The sequence below is a fragment of the Oncorhynchus tshawytscha genome, linkage group LG03 (assembly GCF_018296145.1).
Source record: "Oncorhynchus tshawytscha isolate Ot180627B linkage group LG03, Otsh_v2.0, whole genome shotgun sequence".
Taxonomy (NCBI): Eukaryota; Metazoa; Chordata; class Actinopteri; order Salmoniformes; family Salmonidae; genus Oncorhynchus; species Oncorhynchus tshawytscha.
In genome coordinates, this window is record NC_056431.1 from 13,146,128 (window position 1) to 13,166,543 (window position 20,416).

At 44.7% G+C, this 20,416-nt stretch overlaps 1 pseudogene; it reads right to left on the minus strand.

Annotated features, from left to right (window-relative positions):
* LOC112244489 overlaps positions 1-15,871 on the minus strand; it is a 54,069-nt pseudogene extending 38,198 nt beyond the window's left edge.
* Positions 15,872-20,416: the final 4,545 nt, after the last annotated feature.

Genomic DNA, 20,416 nt, shown 5'->3' on the forward strand with positions numbered 1-20,416 from the left:
CAGCTATAGCTCTCTGTTCGATGCCAGAAGGCATGTAATATACGTAGAAGCTGTTCAACCCAACCAGAGTGTAAGGCAGAGAGGTGAGGGAACATAACATCTAATGCATGTAGAGTGGTTGTGCACAGGCCCATAAAGGCCTAATGTTGTAATGTGAGTTATACAGGGAACATACCAGCGCTGGTCTGATTGGATGTGTTAAATGGAGGATGGTCATAGGAACCAAGGCCTCTCTGTTTTCATCATGTCAATCTCTGTCAATCACCACATCCTCATCGGCAGACTCGACAGCCTTGGTTTCTCAAATGATTGCCTCGCCTGGTTCACCAACTACTTCTCTGATCGATTTGACACACTGAACTCTGAGGGTCTGCTGTCCGGACCTCTGGCAGTCTCTATGGGGGTGCCACAGGGTTCAATTCTTGGACCGACTCTCTTCTCTGTATACATCAATGAGGTCGCTCTTGCTGCTGGTGAGTCTCTGATCCACCTCTACGCAGACGACACCATTCTGTATACTTCCGGCCCTTCTTTGGACACTGTGTTAACAACCCTCCAGGCAAGCTTCAATGCCATACAACTCTCCTTCCGTGGCCTCCAATTGCTCTTAAATACAAGTAAAACTAAATGCATGCTCTTCAACCGATCGCTACCTGCACCTACCCGCCTGTCCAACATCACTACTCTGGACGGCTCTGACTTAGAATACGTGGACAACTACAAATACTTAGGTGTCTGGTTAGACTGTAAACTCTCCTTCCAGACCCATATCAAACATCTCCAATCCAAAGTTAAATCTAGAATTGGCTTCCTATTTCGCAACAAAGCATCCTTCACTCATGCTGCCAAACATACCCTTGTAAAACTGACCATCCTACCAATCCTCGACTTTGGCGATGTCATTTACAAAATAGCCTCCAATACCCTACTCAACAAATTGGATGCAGTCTATCACAGTGCAATCCGTTTTGTCACCAAAGCCCCATATACTACCCACCATTGCGACCTGTACGCTCTCGTTGGCTGGCCCTCGCTTCATACTCGTCGCCAAACCCACTGGCTCCATGTCATCTACAAGACCCTGCTAGGTAAAGTCCCACCTTATCTCAGCTCGCTGGTCACCATAGCATCTCCCACCTGTAGCACACGCTCCAGAAGGTATATCTCTCTAGTCACCCCCAAAACCAATTCTTTCTTTGGCCGCCTCTCCTTCCAGTTCTCTGCTGCCAATGACTGGAACGAACTACAAAAATCTCTGAAACTGGAAACACTTATCTCCCTCACTAGCTTTAAGCACCAACTGTCAGAGCAGCTCACAGATTACTGCACCTGTACATAGCCCACCTATAATTTAGCCCAAACAACTACCTCTTTCCCAACTGTATTTAATTTTTATTTATTTATTTATTTTGCTCCCCATTATTTTTATTTCTACTTTGCACATTCTTCCATTGCAAAACTACCATTCCAGTGTTTTACTTGCTATATTGTATTTACTTTGCCACCATGGCCTTTTTTGCCTTTACCTCCCTTCTCACCTCATTTGCTCACATTGTATATAGACTTGTTTATACTGTGTTATTGACTGTATGTTTGTTTTACTCCATGTGTAACTCTGTGTCGTTGTATCTGTCGAACTGCTTTGCTTTATCTTGGCCAGGTCGCAATTGTAAATGAGAACTTGTTCTCAACTTGCCTACCTGGTTAAATAAAGGTAAATAAATAAATAAAAATCATCATCTATATTTCATTCACACTAGAATGGGGATGTTGTGTTGAAAGGCATTTGCAGCACTGACAGATGTGATCAGAGGTTTACACAGGGTTCCAGCTTTGCTTGCTGGCAGTCAGTCAGTCAGTCCCACCCCTCTCCTCCTCCTCATAATGTGTTCTCACTTCCACTTCTTCATACCAGTGTCTCACTCCTTCCCCCCGCTTCTCACAACACTATTAAGAATTGATAACCTCCTTTCACCCTTCTCTATTCCTTCTTCATGCTTCGCTTTCTCTTACTGAAGAGAAAGAAAACGGAGGAGAGGCAATAAAGGGAGGAGTGGAGAAGAGAATGGAAGAGAAGTGGAAAGAGAGAGAGGTGAGGGGGACAGGAGAGGAGAGCAGTGTGCATCAACTAACGAGTCTGACGTTTCAGACAAAAATCGGTATCCTTGGTAACTGCCTGGGCCTAATTTCTAAAGCCGAGTGCTGGAAGATATCAGTCTAAGTGAGCGCCTTCGTGCCGAGGTAAAATATACAGACATTGACTAGAGAAATGAGTACCTGTAGAAATATAAAGAAGTCCCTACGGTTATTAAAATAGATGTGCTTGCCGTGTTAATACGCCATTTTATCAGTTTAAATGTGTCCATTATCTAATGTAGTGAGGAGGACCTTTAGCTGATCTGTTGTAGAGAAGAGATGAACTCCTGACGGACAGGGACAGGCTGTCTGCCTCGGTTCATTTCTCAAAGTTACATCAGCCCAAAAGAGACTATGTCAGAGGCAAACCATCATCCCTTTTTAACAGTCGATGCTCCACAACAACCCCAGGGCCAAAGTCAAGTCTCTAACTCCCCCACTACGACTGTATTGCCTACATTTAACCTATGGATAACCTATGGATAGAGAAGGAGCTAAGAGAGAAACCTGTCCACAGAGTGGAAGACTTAGATGTATATTAGGGAGTGACTTGTCCATCCAGGCCAGCAGGACAGCCTGACAGACAGGAGTCCCAGGGGAGGGGGCTGATTTTGGGCATGCAACACACTGGCACGGCTATGCTAAAGTGTATGTGTGTCCACCCACACACAAATCCCAAAAGCTCTGGTTCCATCTGTGAAGAGACGAGCTGCAGGCTGAAAGCAGAGCAGAGCCACAGGCAGTATAACCACTAAACATCACACCACAACTAGGCTGCAGGGAAGGGATTTTGTCTCTACAAGTGTAATCTCGTTGAATGAATGAACTAGTTGAAGACAACTTGTTCTCTCTCTGGTGTGTCTGTGCTCGCATGTTTGTGTGTGTGGACAGAGTAAATCGATTATCTTTCTCTCTGACAGATGCTGTCTATCCATGACGGTCCATACGACTAAAAGTGGTTAGGAAGACAGCATTACAGCCCTACTGCTGGTAGCCCAGATGCAGCCTACCTGCTAAGAAAAATAAAGACCATATGAAGACAGAAATGTAGCCAACACTGTGACCCTTTGAGTGGATGAGGGCATTTGCTTAGTAAACAACCAGCTGGGCAAAGCTATGAGCAGCAAATACACAACAAACACACCTGCAGATATATTCAGTCACAGTCACAGCTGCATGACATACAGCAGGTTGTTAATGGATTAGTAAACCATGAGGGCTTATTGACTCAAGTGTGATGGATGAAACATCAGGGTTGTGTTCATTAGGACATGCAACGGAAAACAAAAATGTGTTATTGCACCAGTCCCTCCCTGCTTCAATATGAACACGACCCAGGCGATGGTGCTCATAATTACTCTACTCCTCAGTCTCCTCTTTGCTTCTCCTGAACCTCTCCAACCCCTAGCCATCTTGCTCTGAGTGGGAGGGAACGAAACCCTGCTGCTTACAAAACAATGACAGGCCCGTTGTGCTACACTCACACAACACTGACAGCACTTTGTCAGGCTCCATTAAATCAACCCCCGAGGACTCATCCAAAATGGCACCCTATTCCCTATATATTGCACTGCTTTGGACCAGAGCCCTATGGACCCTTGTAAAAAAAGAAATATTCTTCTGGTGCCATTTGGAACGTAGCCTGAGAGAGGAGGGCCTACAACACAACACACACCAAAGAGGCGCTGTCCGTCTCGCTAAGGAGGGGTAGTGGGTTGTTATTGTGACGAAGAGAAGAATGGCTGGAGTAATAGTTTAGAACAGTATACAGAGGGAGGGAGGGTAAGAGAGGAGGGAGAGAGAGAGAGGGGGAGGGGAGGATGAAGAGAGAGAGAAGAATGGCTGGAGTAACAGTATACAGAGGGAGGGAGGGTAAGAGAGGAGGGAGAGAGAGAGGGGGGGAGGGGAGGATGAAGAGAGAGAGAAGAATGGCTGGAGTAATAGTTTAGAACAGTATACAGAGGGAGGGAGGGTAAGAGAGGAGGGAGAGAGAGGGGGAGGGGAGGATGAGGAGAGAGAGAGGGGGAGGGGAGGATGAGGAGAGAGAGAGGGGGGAGGGGAGGATGAGGAGAGAGAGAGGGGGGGGAGGATGGGAGGATGAGGAGAGAGGAGAGAGAGAGAGGGGGGGAGGATGAAGAGAGAGAGAGGGGGAGGGGAGGATGAAGAGAGAGAGAAGAATGGCTGGAGTAATAGTTTAGAACAGTATACAGAGGGAGGGAGGGTAAGAGAGGAGGGAGGGAGAGAGGGGGAGGGGAGGATGAAGAGAGAGAGAGGGGGAGGGGAGGATGAAGAGAGAGAGAAGAATGGCTGGAGTAATAGTTTAGAACAGTATACAGAGGGAGGGAGGGTAAGAGAGGAGGGAGGGAGAGAGGGGGAGGGGAGGATGAAGAGAGAGAGAGGGGGAGGGGAGGATGAAGAGAGAGAGAAGAATGGCTGGAGTAACAGTATACAGAGGGAGGGAGGGTAAGAGAGGAGGGAGAGAGAGAGAGGGAGGGGGAGGATGAAGAGAGAGAGAAGAATGGCTGGAGTAACAGTATACAGAGGGAGGATGAAGAGAGAGAGAAGAATGGCTGGAGTAACAGTATACAGAGGGAGGGAGGGTAAGAGAGGAGGGAGAGAGAGAGAGGGGGGAGGGGAGGATGAAGAGAGAGAGAGGGGGGGAGGGGAGGATGAAGAGAGAGAATGGCTGGAGTAATAGTTTAGAACAGTATACAGAGGGAGGGAGGGTAAGAGAGGAGGGAGGGAGAGAGGGGGAGGGGAGGATGAAGAGAGAGAGAGAGGGGGGGAGGGGATGATGAAGAGAGAGAGAGAGAGAGGGGGGGAGGATGAAGAGAGAGAGAATGGCTGGAGTAACAGTATACAGAGGGAGGGAGGGTAAGAGAGGAGGGAGAGAGAGAGAGGGGGAGGGGAGGATGAAGAGAGAGAGAGGGGGAGGGGAGGATGAAGAGAGAGAGAAGAATGGCTGGAGTAACAGTATACAGAGGGAGGGAGGGTAAGAGAGGAGGGAGAGAGAGAGAGGGGGGAGGGGAGGATGAAGAGAGAGAGAGGGGGAGGGGGGAGGATGAAGAGAGAGAGAAGAATGGCTGGAGTAATAGTTTAGAACAGTATACAGAGGGAGGGAGGGTAAGAGAGGAGGGAGAGAGAGAGAGGGGGGGAGGGGAGGATGAAGAGAGAGAGAGAGAGGGGGGGGGAGGATGAAGAGAGAGAGAGAGGGGGGGGGGAGGATGAAGAGAGAGAGAGAGGGGGAGGGGAGGATGAAGAGAGAGAGAGGGGGAGGGGAGGATGAAGAGAGAGAGAGGGGGGGAGGGGAGGATGAAGAGAGAGAGAGGGGGGGGAGGGGAGGATGAAGAGAGAGAGAAGAAAAAAAGAGTGAGATGAGTGAGGGTCACAGTGAATTCTTTAGTAACCATTTCAAGCTGTGACTGGCTGCATTAGGGGACACAGTGACAAATCCGAATGGTGTCTCTGTGGATTCATTTTTCACCAGTGGTTTGTAGGACACCAACGGTGATCATCATCCCTCTTAAAACACCAACACACATTTTTCACACTTTTCTATAAGGTGTAGAGTCATCAACACCTTAGAATGGATAGTGGGAACATCCCTCCCTGTTTTACCCCTGCAGAAACACTTAAAGGCAGATGTCTTAGAGGGGCTCACCAACTGAAAGAGTCATTGTTTTGACATGAAACCCTTTTATGCCGTAATCATGTCTGATAATGTGCCATGCGTAGGTAGTCCCACTGAAAAGTGGTATTGTGGCTAAGAGCACTTGGGTAATTCGCACAGTTCGGATTACCACTTTATTTTAAGAATGTGAAATGTCTGAAAAATATTTGAGAGAATGATTTATTTCAGCTTTTATTTCTTTCATCACATTCCCAGTGGGTCAGAAGTTTACATACACTCAGTTAGTATTTGGTAGCATTGCCTTTAAATTGTTTAACTTGGGTCAAACGTTTCGGGTAGCCTTCAAGCTTCCCACAATAAGTTGGGTGAATTTTGTACTCAAATCAAATCAAATTTTATTTGTCACATACACATGGTTAGCAGATGTTAATGCGAGTGTAGCGAAATGCTTGCGCTTCTAGTTCCGACAATGCGGTAATAACTAACAAGTAATCTAACCTAACAATTCCACAACTACTACCTTATACACACACAAGTGTAAAGGGATAAAGAATATGTACATAAAGATTTATGAATGAGTGATGGTACAGAAAGGCATAGGCAAGATGCAGTAGATGGTATCGAGTACATACATATACATATATACATATGAGATGGGTAATGTAGGGTATGTAAACATTATACACTGCTCAAAAAAATAAAGGGAACACTTAAACAACACAATGTAACTCCAAGTAAATCACACTTCTGTGAAATAAAACTGTCCACTTAGGAAGCAACACTGATTAACAATAAATGTCACATGCTGTTGTGCAAATGGAATAGACAACAGGTGGAAATTATAGGAAATTAGCAAGACACCCCCAATAAAGGAGTGGTTCTGCAGGTGATAACCACAGACCACTTCTCAGTTCCTATGCTTCCTGGCTGATGTTTTGGTCACTTTTGAATGCTGGTGGTGCTTTCACTCTAGTGGTAGCATGAGACGGAGTCTACAACCCACACAAGTGGCTCAGGTAGTGCAGCTCATCCAGGATGGCACATCAATGTGATCTGTGGCAAGAAGGTTTGCTGTGCCTGTCAGCGTAGTGTCCAGAGCATGGAGGCGCTACCAGGAGACAGGCCAGTACATCAGGAGACGTGGAGGAGGCCGTAGGAGGGCAACAACCCAGCAGCAGGACCTCTACCTCCGCCTTTGTGCAAGGAGGAGCAGGAGGAGCACTGTCAGAGCCCTGCAAAATGACCTCCAGCAGGCCACAAATGTGCATGTGTCTGCTCAAACGGTCAGAAACAGACACCATGTGGGTGGTATGAGGGCCTGAGGTCCACAGGTGGGGGTTGTGCTTACAGCCCAACACCGTGGAGGACGTTTGGCATTTGCCAGAGAACACCAAGATTGGCAAATTCGCCACTGGCGCCCTGTGCTCTTCACAGATAAAAGCAGGTTCGCACTGAGCACATGTGACAGACGTGACAGTCTGGAGACGCCGTGGAGAACGTTCTGCTGCCTGCAACATCCTCCAGCATGACCGGTTTGGCGGTGGGTCAGTCATGGTGTGGGGTGGCATTTCTTTGGGGGGCCGCACAGTCCTCTATGTGCTCGCCAGAGGTAGCCTGACTGCCATTAGGTACCGAGATGAGATCCTCAGACCTCTTGTGAGACCATATGCTGGTGCGGTTGGCCCTGGATTCCTCCTAATGCAAGACAATGCTAGACCTCATGTGGCTGGAGTGTGTCAGCAGTTCCTGCAAGAGGAAGGAATTGATGCTGTGGACTGGCCCGCCAGTTCCCCAGACCTGAATCCAGTTGAGCACATCTGGGACATCATGTCTCGCTCCATCCACCAACACCACGTTGCACCATAGACTGCCAGGAGTTGGCGGATGCTTTAGTCCAGGTCTGGGAGGAGATCCCTCAGGAGACCATCCGCCACCTCATCAGGAACATGCCCAGGCGTTGTAGGGAGGTCATACAGGCACGTGGAGGCCACACACACTACTGAGCCTCATTTTGACTTGTTTTAAGGACATTACATCAAAGTTGGATCAACCTGTAGTGTGGTTTTCCACTTTAATTTTGAGTGTGACTCCAAATCCAGACCTCCATGGGTTGATAAATTTGATTTCCATTGATAATTGTGTGATTTTGTTGTCAGCACATTCAGCTATGTAAATAAAAAAGTATTTAATAAGAATATTTCATTCATTCAGATCTAGGATGTGTTATTTTAGTGTTCCCTTTATTTTTTTGAGCAGTGTATTAAGTGGCATTGTTTAAAATGGCTAGTGATACATCAATTTCCATTATTAAAGTGGCTGGAGTTGAGTAAGTATGTTGGCAGCAGCCATTCAATGTTAGTGGTGGCTGTTTAACAGTCTGATGGCCTTGAGATAGAAGCTGTTTTTCAGTCTCTCGGGCCATGCTTTGATGCACCTGTACTGACTTCGCCTTCTGGATGATAGCATGTTCAACAGGCAGTGGCTCGGGTGGTTGTTGTCCTTGATGATCTTTATGGCCTTCCTGTGACATCGGGTGGTGTAGGTGTCCTGGAGGGCTGGTAGTTTGCCTACGGTGATGCGTTGTGCAGACCTCACTACCCTCTGGAGAGCCTTACGGTTGTGGGAGGAGCAGTTGCCGTACTAGTCGGTGATACAGCCCGCCAGGATGCTCTCGATTGTGCATCTGTAGAAGTTTGTGAGTGCTTTTGGTGACAAGCCAAATTTCTTCAGCCTCCTGAGGTTGAAGAGGCGCTGCTGCGCCTTCTTCACAACGCTGTCTGTGTTGGTGGACCAATTCAGTTTCTCCGTGATGTGTACGCCGAGGAACTTAAAACTTACTACCCTCTCCACTACTGTCCCATCGATGTGGATAGGGGGTGCTCCTGAATAGGGGATAGGGGGTGCTCCTGTTTCCTGAAGTCCACGATCATCTCCCTTGTTTTGTTGACGTTGAGTGTGAAGTTATTTTCCTGACACCACACTCCGAGGGCCCTCACCTCCTCCCTGTAGGCCGTATCGTTGTTGTTGGTAATCAAGCCTACCACTGTGGTGTCGTCCGCAAACTTGATGATTGAGTTGGAGGCGTGCATGGCCACACAGTCATGGGTGAACAGGGAGTACAGGAGAGGGCTCAGAACGCACCCTTTTGGGGCCCCAGTGTTGAGGATCAGCTGGGTGGAGATGTTACCTACCCTCACCACCTGGGGGCGGCCCGTCAGGAAGTCCAGTACCCAGTTGCACAGGGCGGGGTCGAGACCCAGGGTCTCTTGATGACGAGTTTGGAGGGTACTATGGTGTTAAATGCTGAGCTGTAGTCGATGAACAGCATTCTCACATAGGTATTCCTCTTGTCCAGATGGGTTAGGGCAGTGTGGTTGCGATTGCGTCGTCTGTGGACCTATTGGGGCGGTAAGCAAATTGGAGTGGGTCCAGGGTGTCAGGTAGGGTGGAGGTGATATGGTCCTTGACTAGTCTTTCAAAGCACTTCATGATGACGGAAGTGAGTGCTACGGGCGGTAGTCATTTAGCTCAGTTACCTTAGCTTTCTTGGGAACAGAAACAATGGTGGCCCTCTTGAAGCATGTGGGAACAGCAGACTGTTGATAAGGATTGATTGAATATGTCCGTAAACACACCAGACAACTGGTCTGCGCATGATCTGAGGACGCGGCTGAGGATGCCGTCTGGGCCTGCAGCCTTGCGAGGGTTAACACGTTTAAATGTTTTACTCACATCGGCTGCAGTGAAGGAGAGTCCGCAGGTTTTGGTAGCGGGCCGTGTCAGTGGCACTGTATTGTCCTCAAAGCAAGCAAAAAAAGTTATTTAGTCTGTCTGGGAGCAAGACATCCTGGTCCGCGACGGGGCTGGTTTTCTTTTTGTAATCCGTGATTGACTGTAGACCCTGCCACATACTGTAACGGTATGTGACGAGGAGGAGGAGTAGTAGGAAGGATCGGAGGACCAATGCGCAGCGTGGTAAGTGTTCATGATATTTATTATAACTCAGAACACTAAAGAATAGTGCAGACACAAAACAGAAAATAATCACCCACAACTCAAGGGTGAAAACAGGCTACCTAAGTATGGTTCTCAAATCAGGGACAACGATTGACAGCTGACTCTGATTGAGAACCATACCAGGCCAAATACAGAAATCCCAAATCATAGAAAAACAAACATAGACAACCCACCCAACTCACGCCTTGACCATACTAAAACAAAGACATAACAAAAGAACTAAGGTCAGAACGTGACATATACCTCGTGTCTGAGCCGTTGAATTGCGACTCTACTTTGTCTCTATACTGACGCTTAGCTTGTTTAATTGCCTTGCAGAGGGAATAGCTACACCGTTTGTATTCTCCTGACACAGCTGGTGTAACTCTAATACCTTAACTTTGTAGTCCTTAAGCCATTTTGCCACAACTTTGGAAGTATGCTTGGGGTCATTGTCCAATTGGACGGCCCATTTCTGACCAAGCTTTAACTTGAGATGTTGCTTTAATATATCCACATAATTGTCCTACCTCATGATGCCATCTATTTTGGGAAGTGCACCAGTCCCTCCTGCAACAAAGCAGCCCCACAACATGATGCTGCCTCCCCCGTGCTTCATGGTTGGGATGGTGTTCTTCGGCTTGCAAGCCTCCCCCTTTTTCATCCAAACATTATGATGTTCATTATGGTCAAACAGTTCTTTTTTTGTTTCATCAGACCAGAGGACATTTCTCCAAAAAGTATGATCTTTGTCCCCGTGTGCAGTTGCAAACCGTAGTCTGGCTTTTTTATGGCGGTTTTGGAGCAGTGGCTACTTCCTTGATGAGAGGCCTTTCAGGTTATGTCAATATAGGACTCATTTTTACTGTGGATATAGATACTTCTGTACCACCATATTGAATCTCCATCCCAAAGCCCTTGCTTGGAAGTGAACTTTGCCAGACTGCCAAGAACCTTGCCTTCATCCAGGCCAAGGTGGCGAGACACAGTAGTGATGACACCATAGGCGTTGTAGATCCCTGCACCAGACAAAATGCCAGCATACTTGGGGTCCAACATGCATGTATGTATGGGTGTATGGGCTTCAGGCAGAAGTCTTCACGCTTTTTGATGTATTTCAGAACTGCAGTTTCCTCTGCTTGGAGCAACAGTGAAGTGGGCAGGGCAGTATGGATTTATTCTCTCACATCTGCAAGCGGAGTCTGAACATCAGACAGGATGGCATTGTCTCCCTCAATCCATGCAATGACTACTGCTATAGGTTTCAGGAGTTTCAGGCTGCTTACCTCTCCCTCTCTGCTTTCACTCTCTCCCAAAATATATCATCCAGGAGGATCCTCTTGATGGGGCTGTCTATATCGGTAGACTGTGATATGGCTATTTCTTGGAGCGACTCTTTCTCTTCAGGAGACTGTCAAACATTGTTTGTTTTTCATTTAACCTTTATTTAACTAGGCAAGTCAGTTAAGAACAATTTCTTATTTACAATGACGGCCTAGGAACAGTGGGTTAACTGCTTTGTTCAAGGGCAGAAAGACAGATTTTTACCTTGTCAGCTCGGGGATTCGATCTAGCAACCTTTCGGTTACTGGCCCAACGCTCTAACCACTAGGCTACCTGACACCCCAAACATGATGACAACACCACCCCAGTGGGTGTTGCTGGGCAGCTTCAATGTAGTGCTCTTATTCTTCTCACTTTGCTTGGTGAGGTAGATTGCTGCTATAACTTGATAACCCTTCACATAAATAACCATTTCATTGGCTCTCTTGTAGAGTGTATCCATTGTTTTCAGTGCCATGATGTCCTTGAGGAGCAGGTTCAATGCATGAGCAGCACAGCCAATAGGTGTGATGTGAGGGTAGGATTCCTCCACTTTAGACAAAGCAGCCTTCATGTTCACAGCATTGTCTGTCACCAGTGCAAATGCCTTCTGTGGTCCGAGGTCCTTGATGACTGCCTTCTGCCTTCGACCACCCATCAGAGATGATTGCAATACAGTCTGCTTTCTCTATGATTTGCTAGACCTTCACTTCAACTCTGTTGAACTCTGCATCCAGAAAATGAGTAGATAAAGCATGTCTGGTTGGAGGGGTGTATGCTGGGTGAAGACCATTCAGAAATCTCTTCCAATACACATTGCCTGTGAGCATCAGAGGTGAACCAGTTGCATGCACAGCTTGAGAAAGACATTCATCAACATTTCTCTGACTACGTTCCTCCATTGAGTAAAAAAAAAATAATAATTCCAGGAGGACCATGAGCTGTTGCTATCGATAAGGTGTACGATTAATCATTTTCACCTCGAATAGCAGTAGAGGGACTTTTGTCAGAGGTTACTTGTTGTGAGTGCCGAAGGAACTTTATGCACTTGGCCAGATGATTCTGCATCTTTGCTGCATTCTTCACATATGATTTGGTACAGTATTTGCAAATGTACACAGCTTTTCCTTCTACATTAGCTGCAGTGAAATGTCTCCACACATCAGATGGTGCCTGTGGCATTTTCATGTAACGATGATTTTTTTAAATGAGTAAAAAAAAAAAAATATATATATATATATATATACATACACACACAATTCCAGGTACAGATAAATAGTTAAGCAGTTAGATTAAACAACTTCTTTGTAAGATAAATCTTTTAAAATGAAACATGTATAGAAACAGGTGAATTAACACTCAGTTAGCAGGCTCAAGCAAGCTAAAACTCACATGGTAGCAAAGACTTACTAGCAGAAACTGTTAACAAGTTAGAAATGATTTAAACACACTTTGCTGTAGGCTACTATTTACTAGTTAACAAAAAAATCATGTATGTCATATAAAATAGATTCACCCCGCATCATAATCAAAACTTACCAGGAAGCATGTAGTCCTGGCTCAGACAGTGCAGTAGTGTGGGCTCAATAGCATCTCATTAGTGTGAAAGATCTTGAGAATCAGCTGTACAGTCGTGGCCAAAAGTTTTGAGAATGACACAAATATTATTTTCCACAAATTTTGCCGCTTCAAGTGTCTTTAGATATTTTTGTCAGATGTTACTATGGAATACTGAAGTACAATTACAAGCATTTCATAAGTGTCAAAGGCTTTTATTTACAATTACATGAAGTTGATGCAGAGTCAATATTTGCAGTGTTGACCTTTCTTTTCAAGACCTCTGCAATCCACTCTGGCATGCTGTCAATTAACTTCTGGAACACATCCTGACTGATAGCAGCCCATTCTTGCATAATCAATGCTTGGAGTTTGTCAGAATTTGTGGGTTTTTGTTTGTCCACCCGCTTCTTAAGGATTGACCACAAGTTCTCAATGGGATTAAGGTCTGGGGAGTTTCCTGGCCATGGACCCAAAATATCAATGTTTTGTTCCCCCAAGCCACCTAGTTATCACTTTTGCCGTATGGCAAGGTGCTCCATCATGCTGGAAAAGGCATTGTTCATCACAAAACTGTTCCTGGATGGTTGGGAGAAGTTGTTCTCGGAGGATGTGTTGGTACCATTCTTTATTCATGGCTGTGTTCCTAGGCAAAATTGTGAGTGAGCCCACTCCCTTGGCTGAGATGCAACCCCACATGAATGGTCTCAGGATGCTTTACTGTTGGCATGACACAGGAGTGATGGTAGCGTTCACCTGGTCTTCTCCGGACAAGCTTTTTTCCGGATGCCCCAAACAATCGGAAAGGGGATTCGTCAGAGAAAATGACTTTACCCCAGTCCTCAGCAGTCCAATCCCTGTACCTTTTGCAGAATATCAGTCTGTCCCTGGTGTTTTTTTCTGGAGAGAAGTGGCTTCTTTGCTGCCCTTCTTGATATCAGGCCATCCTCCAAAAGTCTTCGCCTCACTGTGCGTGCAGATGCACTCACATCTTCCTGCTGCCATTCCTGAGCAAGCTCTGTACTGGGGGTGCCCCGATACCGCAGCTGAATCAACTCGGTCCTGGCACTTGCTGGACTTTCTTGGGCGCCCAGAAGCCTTCTTCACAACAATTGAACCGCTCTCCTTGAAGTTCTTCATGATCCAATAAATGGTTGATTTAGGTGCAATCTTACTGGCAGCAATATCCTTGCCTGTGAAGCCCTTTTTGTGCAAAGCAATGATGATGGCACGTGTTTCCTTGCATGTAACCATGGCTGACAGAGGAAGAACAATGATTCCAAGCACCACCCTCCTTTTGAAGCTTCCAGTCTGTTATTTGAACTCAATCAGCATGACAGAGTGATCTCCAGCTTTATCCTTGTCAACACTCACACCTGTGTTAACGAGAGAATCACTGACATGATGTTAGTTGGTCCTTTTGTGGCAGGGCTGAAATGCAGTGGAAATGTTTTTGGGGGATTCAGTTCAATTGCATGGCAAGGAGGGACTTTGCAATTAATTGCAAATTCACCTGATCACTCTTCATAACATTCTGGAGTATATGCAAATTGCCATCATACAAACTAAGGCAGCAAACCTTGTGAAAATTAATATTGGTGTCATTCTCAACTTTTGGCCACGACTGTACATGTGATAGAAAAGTGCACTGCATGTGATGGAAGAATGCACTGTGCATGTAGAGGGTTGCAATTCCATTGAATTGGGGATAGTTTAACCAAAATATGCCACAAAACCTAGAATTGCCTTATGTGTATCCCACAAAAAAAAGGTTCACTGATATAAGCTAACTTTTTTTGATGAATTTAAGCAAAATTCCCCAAATTCCCAGACTTAACTTCCCATGGAACATTTCTGGAAATTTCCCAGAAAGTTTCTGACCCTTTGTAACCCTAGTCTGTATGTCTGAGTGCAGCTGCAGCAGGTTTCCAGAGTATGTGAGGCAGCAGTTCTTTAATGATTCCCAGTGTCTTTGAGAAAGGCCAGCCAGGCCAGATAGATGGCAGAGTGAGGGGCTATCTGGCCTACACACAGCCTGCATTCTGAATGGCACCCTATTTCCTACGGTCCATGGTCAAAAGTACTGCGTTTTTCCTCATGAATCGTTTTTACAAAATAGCCATGACAATAAATGTCAACCTGCGCAATAAATAGGAAATAGGTTGGCATTTCGGACTTCACTCTGTATGAATCACCCAAGGCCAAGAGGGGCCTGAATAACTCAATGAGCTCAGACTGACTAAACAACCTTTCTATAGGAAAAAACAACAGTTTAAAATATCTTGAAGGAGCTCATTGATGGTCTGAATACTTGTGTGGAAAGCTTGGGCTGAATCATGACGCATTGTGGGTTTGTAACAATGTCGTAACACAAGGTTGGATGTCAGGGTCAGCTACAGTACTACTTGCATTGGAGGATGGTCGTGACAACAGTAACCAAATACAGAGACGGACAAACAGGAGACTGTGAATAGGTTACTTCATTACTAAGCATATTACACCTATGAGTCAAGAATATTAGACAGTAAGTTAATGATTTAATGAACGTTTTAGAGTCTATGCAAACCAGAAGGCCTCCCAAAGGGAACACTAAACAGGGTTCAACCAGACACACACACATATATAAACATAGCAATAGGGCCAGGTACTAATGTCCCATGATGACTATGGTTATTCTGAAGGATGCTTAATGACCAGAGTATGGTTTAATATTAGGCTAGATTATAATTGGAACTAAAGCCAGGGGTGTTTTAAAATATTAATCTGACAATCTTTCCCAGAAGCCTCTACTAAGGGCCAACATAAAGCAAAGAGAGAACTTAAGAATTGCTGCCAACTCACCTCCTCCAGCGTATCCTTCTACCACTGCTCCATGATACGGGGGTGCCACCAGCACTCCACCCTGCGTCTGGTGTCCGCTTTATAGTCCCTGTCCCAGACCCCTGTCTCGCTAAACAGGGTCTGAGCCCCGGCTCTGGGGCAGGGGGAGAGGAGGTGGGGCAGGGGGGCCATGAGGGCACGGTCAGCCCTGGACCTGGGTCTGCCCAATCCCAACCTGAACAGGCCACTGTCACGCGGGCAGAGAGACACATTGTACGCTGCCATCTGCATGCCTCTGTTACCTAGGCAACACAAGGACACAGTTCTATTAGTCAGTGCTCTGCTCACAAGAAAAGACAGCAGAGCACACAGTAGCTGCAGCCAAAGCCTCAGTCAGCTCATACCCATTCTTAAGGAAAATAGGCTGCTAGGAACAGGATGAAAATAACAGTCTGGAGTTTGATTCTGGTTAACAATAGCTGGTGAGTAATACCTGTTCATTAACACAGTAATAGATGTTCAATAACACCTGACGGCATCAGATCACATAAGGCAAAAACTTCGCTGCAAAAAGGCACACACATTCACAGTCACCAAGGTAACCCAAGAAAATATTTGTAGGATAAATCCATTTGAATTCAATCACTATTTGACAGCACTCCTTTTGATTTCAACTAAATCTTCCATACATATTTGCCCATTGTAGAAGTGCTCAGAAAGTGACCTTTTGTACACGAATGTGCTCAAAGTTTACCCATTTTTCCCAATGTGTCACGATCGATGTATTGAGGAGACCAGAGCGCAGCGTGATATGAATACATGTTCTATATTTAATGAAAAAAGAACACTAAAACAAACCTACAAAACAACAAACGTGACGCTATAGATCAACAGTGCAGACACAGGCAACTAGACATAGACAATAACCCATGAAGCACAATACAAAACAGGCTACCTAAATATGGTTCCCAATCAGAGACAACGACAAACACCTGCCTCTGATTGAGAACCATATCAGGCCAAAACACATAGAAACAGACTAACTAGACATGCAACATAGAATGCCCACTTATATCACACCCTGACCAAACAAAACATAGAAACAAACAATGCAAATAATGGTCAGAGTGTGACACAATGCCAAGAGTGTGCAAAGCTGTCATTAAGGCAAAGGGTGGCTACTTTGAAGAATCTCAAATATACTTTGATTTGTTTAACACTATTTTGGTTTCTACATAATTCCATATGTGTTATTTCATAGTTTTGAGGTCTTCACTATTATTCTACAATGTAGAAAATGTAGAAACCCTGGAATGAGTAATTGTGTCCAAACCTTTGACTGGTACTGTATATATCTAAAAATAAACATACAGTGCCTTGCGAAAGTATTCGGCCCCCTTGAACTTTGTGACCTTTTGCCACATTTCAGGCTTCAAACAAAGATATAAAACTGTATTTTTTTGTGAAGAATCAACAACAAGTGGGACACAATCATGAAGTGGAACGACATTTATTGGATATTTCAAACTTTTTTAACAAATCAAAAACTGAAAAATTGGGCGTGCAAAATTATTCAGCCCCCTTAAGTTAATACTTTGTAGCGCCACCTTTTGCTGCGATTACAGCTGTAAGTCGCTTGGGGTGTCTATCAGTTTTGCACATCGAGAGACTGAAATTTTTTCCCATTCCTCCTTGCAAAACAACTCGAGCTCAGTGAGGTTGGATGGAGAGCATTTGTGAACAGCAGTTTTCAGTTCTTTCCACAGATTCTTGATTGGATTCAGGTCTGGACTTTGACTTGGCCATTCTAACACCTGGATATGTTTATTTTTGAACCATTCCATTGTAGATTTTGCTTTATGTTTTGGATCATTGTCTTGTTGGAAGACAAATCTCCATCCCAGTCTCAGGTCTTTTGCAGACTCCATCAGGTTCTTCCAGAATGGTCCTGTATTTGGCTCCATCCATCTTCCCGTCAATTTTAACCATCTTCCCTGTCCCTGCTGAAGAAAAGCAGGCCCAAACCATGATGCTGCCACCACCATGTTTGACAGTGGGGATGGTGTGGTCAGGGTGATGAGCCGTGTTGCTTTTACGCCAAACATAACGTTTTGCATTGTTGCCAAAAAGTTCAATTTTGGTTTCATCTGACCAGAGCACCTTCTTCCACATGTTTGGTGTGTCTCCCAGGTGGCTTGTGGCAAACTTTAAACAACACTTTTTATGGATATCTTTAAGAAATGGCTTTCTTCTTGCCACTCTTCCATAAAGGCCAGATTTGTGCAACATACGACTGATTGTTGTCCTATGGACAGAGTCTCCCACCTCAGCTGTAGATCTCTGCAGTTCATCCAGAGTGATCATGGGCCTCTTGGCTGCATCTCTGATCAGTCTTCTCCTTGTATGAGCTGAAAGTTTAGAGGGACGGCCAGGTCTTGGTAGATTTGCAGTGGTCTGATACTCCTTCCATTTCAATATTATCGCTTGCACAGTGCTCCTTGGGATGTTTAAAGCTTGGGAAATATTTTTGTATCCAAATCCGGCTTTAAACTTCTTCACAACAGTATCTCGGACCTACCTGGTGTGTTCCTTGTTCTTCATGATGCTCTCTGCGCTTTTAACGGACCTCTGAGACTATCACAGTGCAGGTGCATTTATACGGAGACTTGATTACACACAGGTGGATTGTATTTATCATCATTAGTCATTTAGGTCAACATTGGATCATTCAGAGATCCTCACTGAACTTCTGGAGAGAGTTTGCTGCACTGAAAGTAAAGGGGCTGAATAATTTTGCACGCCCAATTTTTCAGTTTTTGATTTGTTAAAAAAGTTTGAAATATCCAATAAATGTTGTTCCACTTCATGATTGTGTCCCACTTGTTGTTGATTCTTCACAAAAAAATACAGTTTTATATCTTTATGTTTGAAGCCTGAAATGTGGCAAAAGGTTGCAAAGTTCAAGGGGGCCGAATACTTTCGCAAGGCACTGTATATCCTGTGATGAGAGAAGGACGATATGAAAATCTGGATACTGCCCATCCACTTCTTCCATGCCGGGCAAACAAGTATAGAACGTTATTTAAATCAAAAGGGATGCTGTCAAAAAGTAATTGAATTCAAATAGATGTAGCCTATATTATTATAACAACAACCTCGGGAACAGAGTACACACACATAGCCGCTCAAGTGACACCGATGCTGCTGACATGACACATCATGAAAATATTTACCAAGAAGTGTTCCATCCCACACAGCATATAAGTCAAGGCCCTTGGTAACACAAGTGGGTCAGACGTGTCAACCTACAATTGCCCCTTGCAACTGCCAGGGTATTTTCCTGGTCACTAAATCATCATTGCAAGACTGCCATAGAAGACAGCGAGTGGTTCTCACATTATACAGTATGCTAGACTATATCCCTGAGCTGGTGGACTGTGCCTATGAAGGGACCCCTGGGAACTTCTCTAAAGAGCCTATAGCCTAGTGGTAGTTAGCTCATCCATATCTATACAGGTGACGACACACTCAATGAATCTGTAAGCCTACTGATATGGATAACTTGAAGGAGTTATTTCACATAAGCTATCTATCGGTCTTCGAGAATTCAACAAAATGTTTAGTACCTCCAAATATGACAAACAAATTTTTAAAAATCACTGCATGCACAAACAGTAAATGTCAGTATCTTTCATGCACAACCAAGTCAATAATATTGAAACATTTGAAATGATGTTTGTCTGCAGACTGTAGAGTAAGTGTCGCTCGCTCACCAGTTAGCAGCATTCATTCTCCTCAAACACCCACTCAAACCAGAGATAGAGACATCTTCTCTGCTGTAGCCTAGATATAGAGAAAGAGACATAAACAACGTTGTGTCTATGCATATGATAGTGTGTAGGAGAGAGAGAGATGGAGAAAGATGTTTCTATGGTTACATTGATCCTTGTGAATGCCATATCTTTACCATGGAGAGCCTTGCATAAACCTTGAGAGATTCAGGCGATGCAAATCACGTTGTTCCAAGTTCACATTGGGTAAACACATTAGCATTTGTGTAAGATAATAGTTTTATGTGCTTGTTAGTTATTCAAGAAATGAGTCACGAATACCGTTAATAAGAATTAATAAGAAACATAGCTAGCTAGCTAAGTTAGATCGCGACTCGAGCTATCCATTCTTGACATGACACTGACAGCCACATTAGCTAGCTAGTGACATTTGTATGCTAGATGCATTGTTGAACGTCCGTTTAACAAAAAAAAGCTTCGATCACAGGGTTTGAAGTTACTCACTGTGTTCAATTTCCAAATCCTTGCGTTAAGCTATATGGATTTTATCATGATCCATTATCTATATCAAATTCAAAATGTTCTCATGCACGTCAAGTCGTTGTATTCCCCCTGTTGTCATAGCTCACACCTCCTCCATGTGCGCTGCCATGTTTGTTTTTAAAAGCTTTATTGACAGCTTCCTCTTAGAACATTGTAACAGGGTGGATTCCAAAGTACTTTACTGATAAACACTAATGTTTTTAGTTTTTTTTGTTAATTACTATGAATTTTAAATTAAGAGGTTAAATATACGTTTGAGATATAATTTTCTACATGTAGGGGTTAATGGGTTCTTCAGCTGTCCCCATAAGATAACCCTTTGAAGAACCCTTTTTTGTTCCAGGTAGAACTCTTTTGGTATTAGGTAAAACTCTTTTGGGTTCCATGTAAAACCCTTTCCACAGAGGGTTCTACATGGGACCTAAAACAGTTCTACCTGGAATCAAAAAGGGTTATCCTATGGGGACAGCCAAAGAACCTGTTTGGAACCCTTTTTTTCTGAGTGTAGCGTGTTACATGTCATCTGTGTGGCACACTTTTGTAGGACCCTAGACTTTATTTTATACCCAACAGTCATCCAAAATGGGTCTGGTCTGTTCCACAACTCAACTGTTTGGGG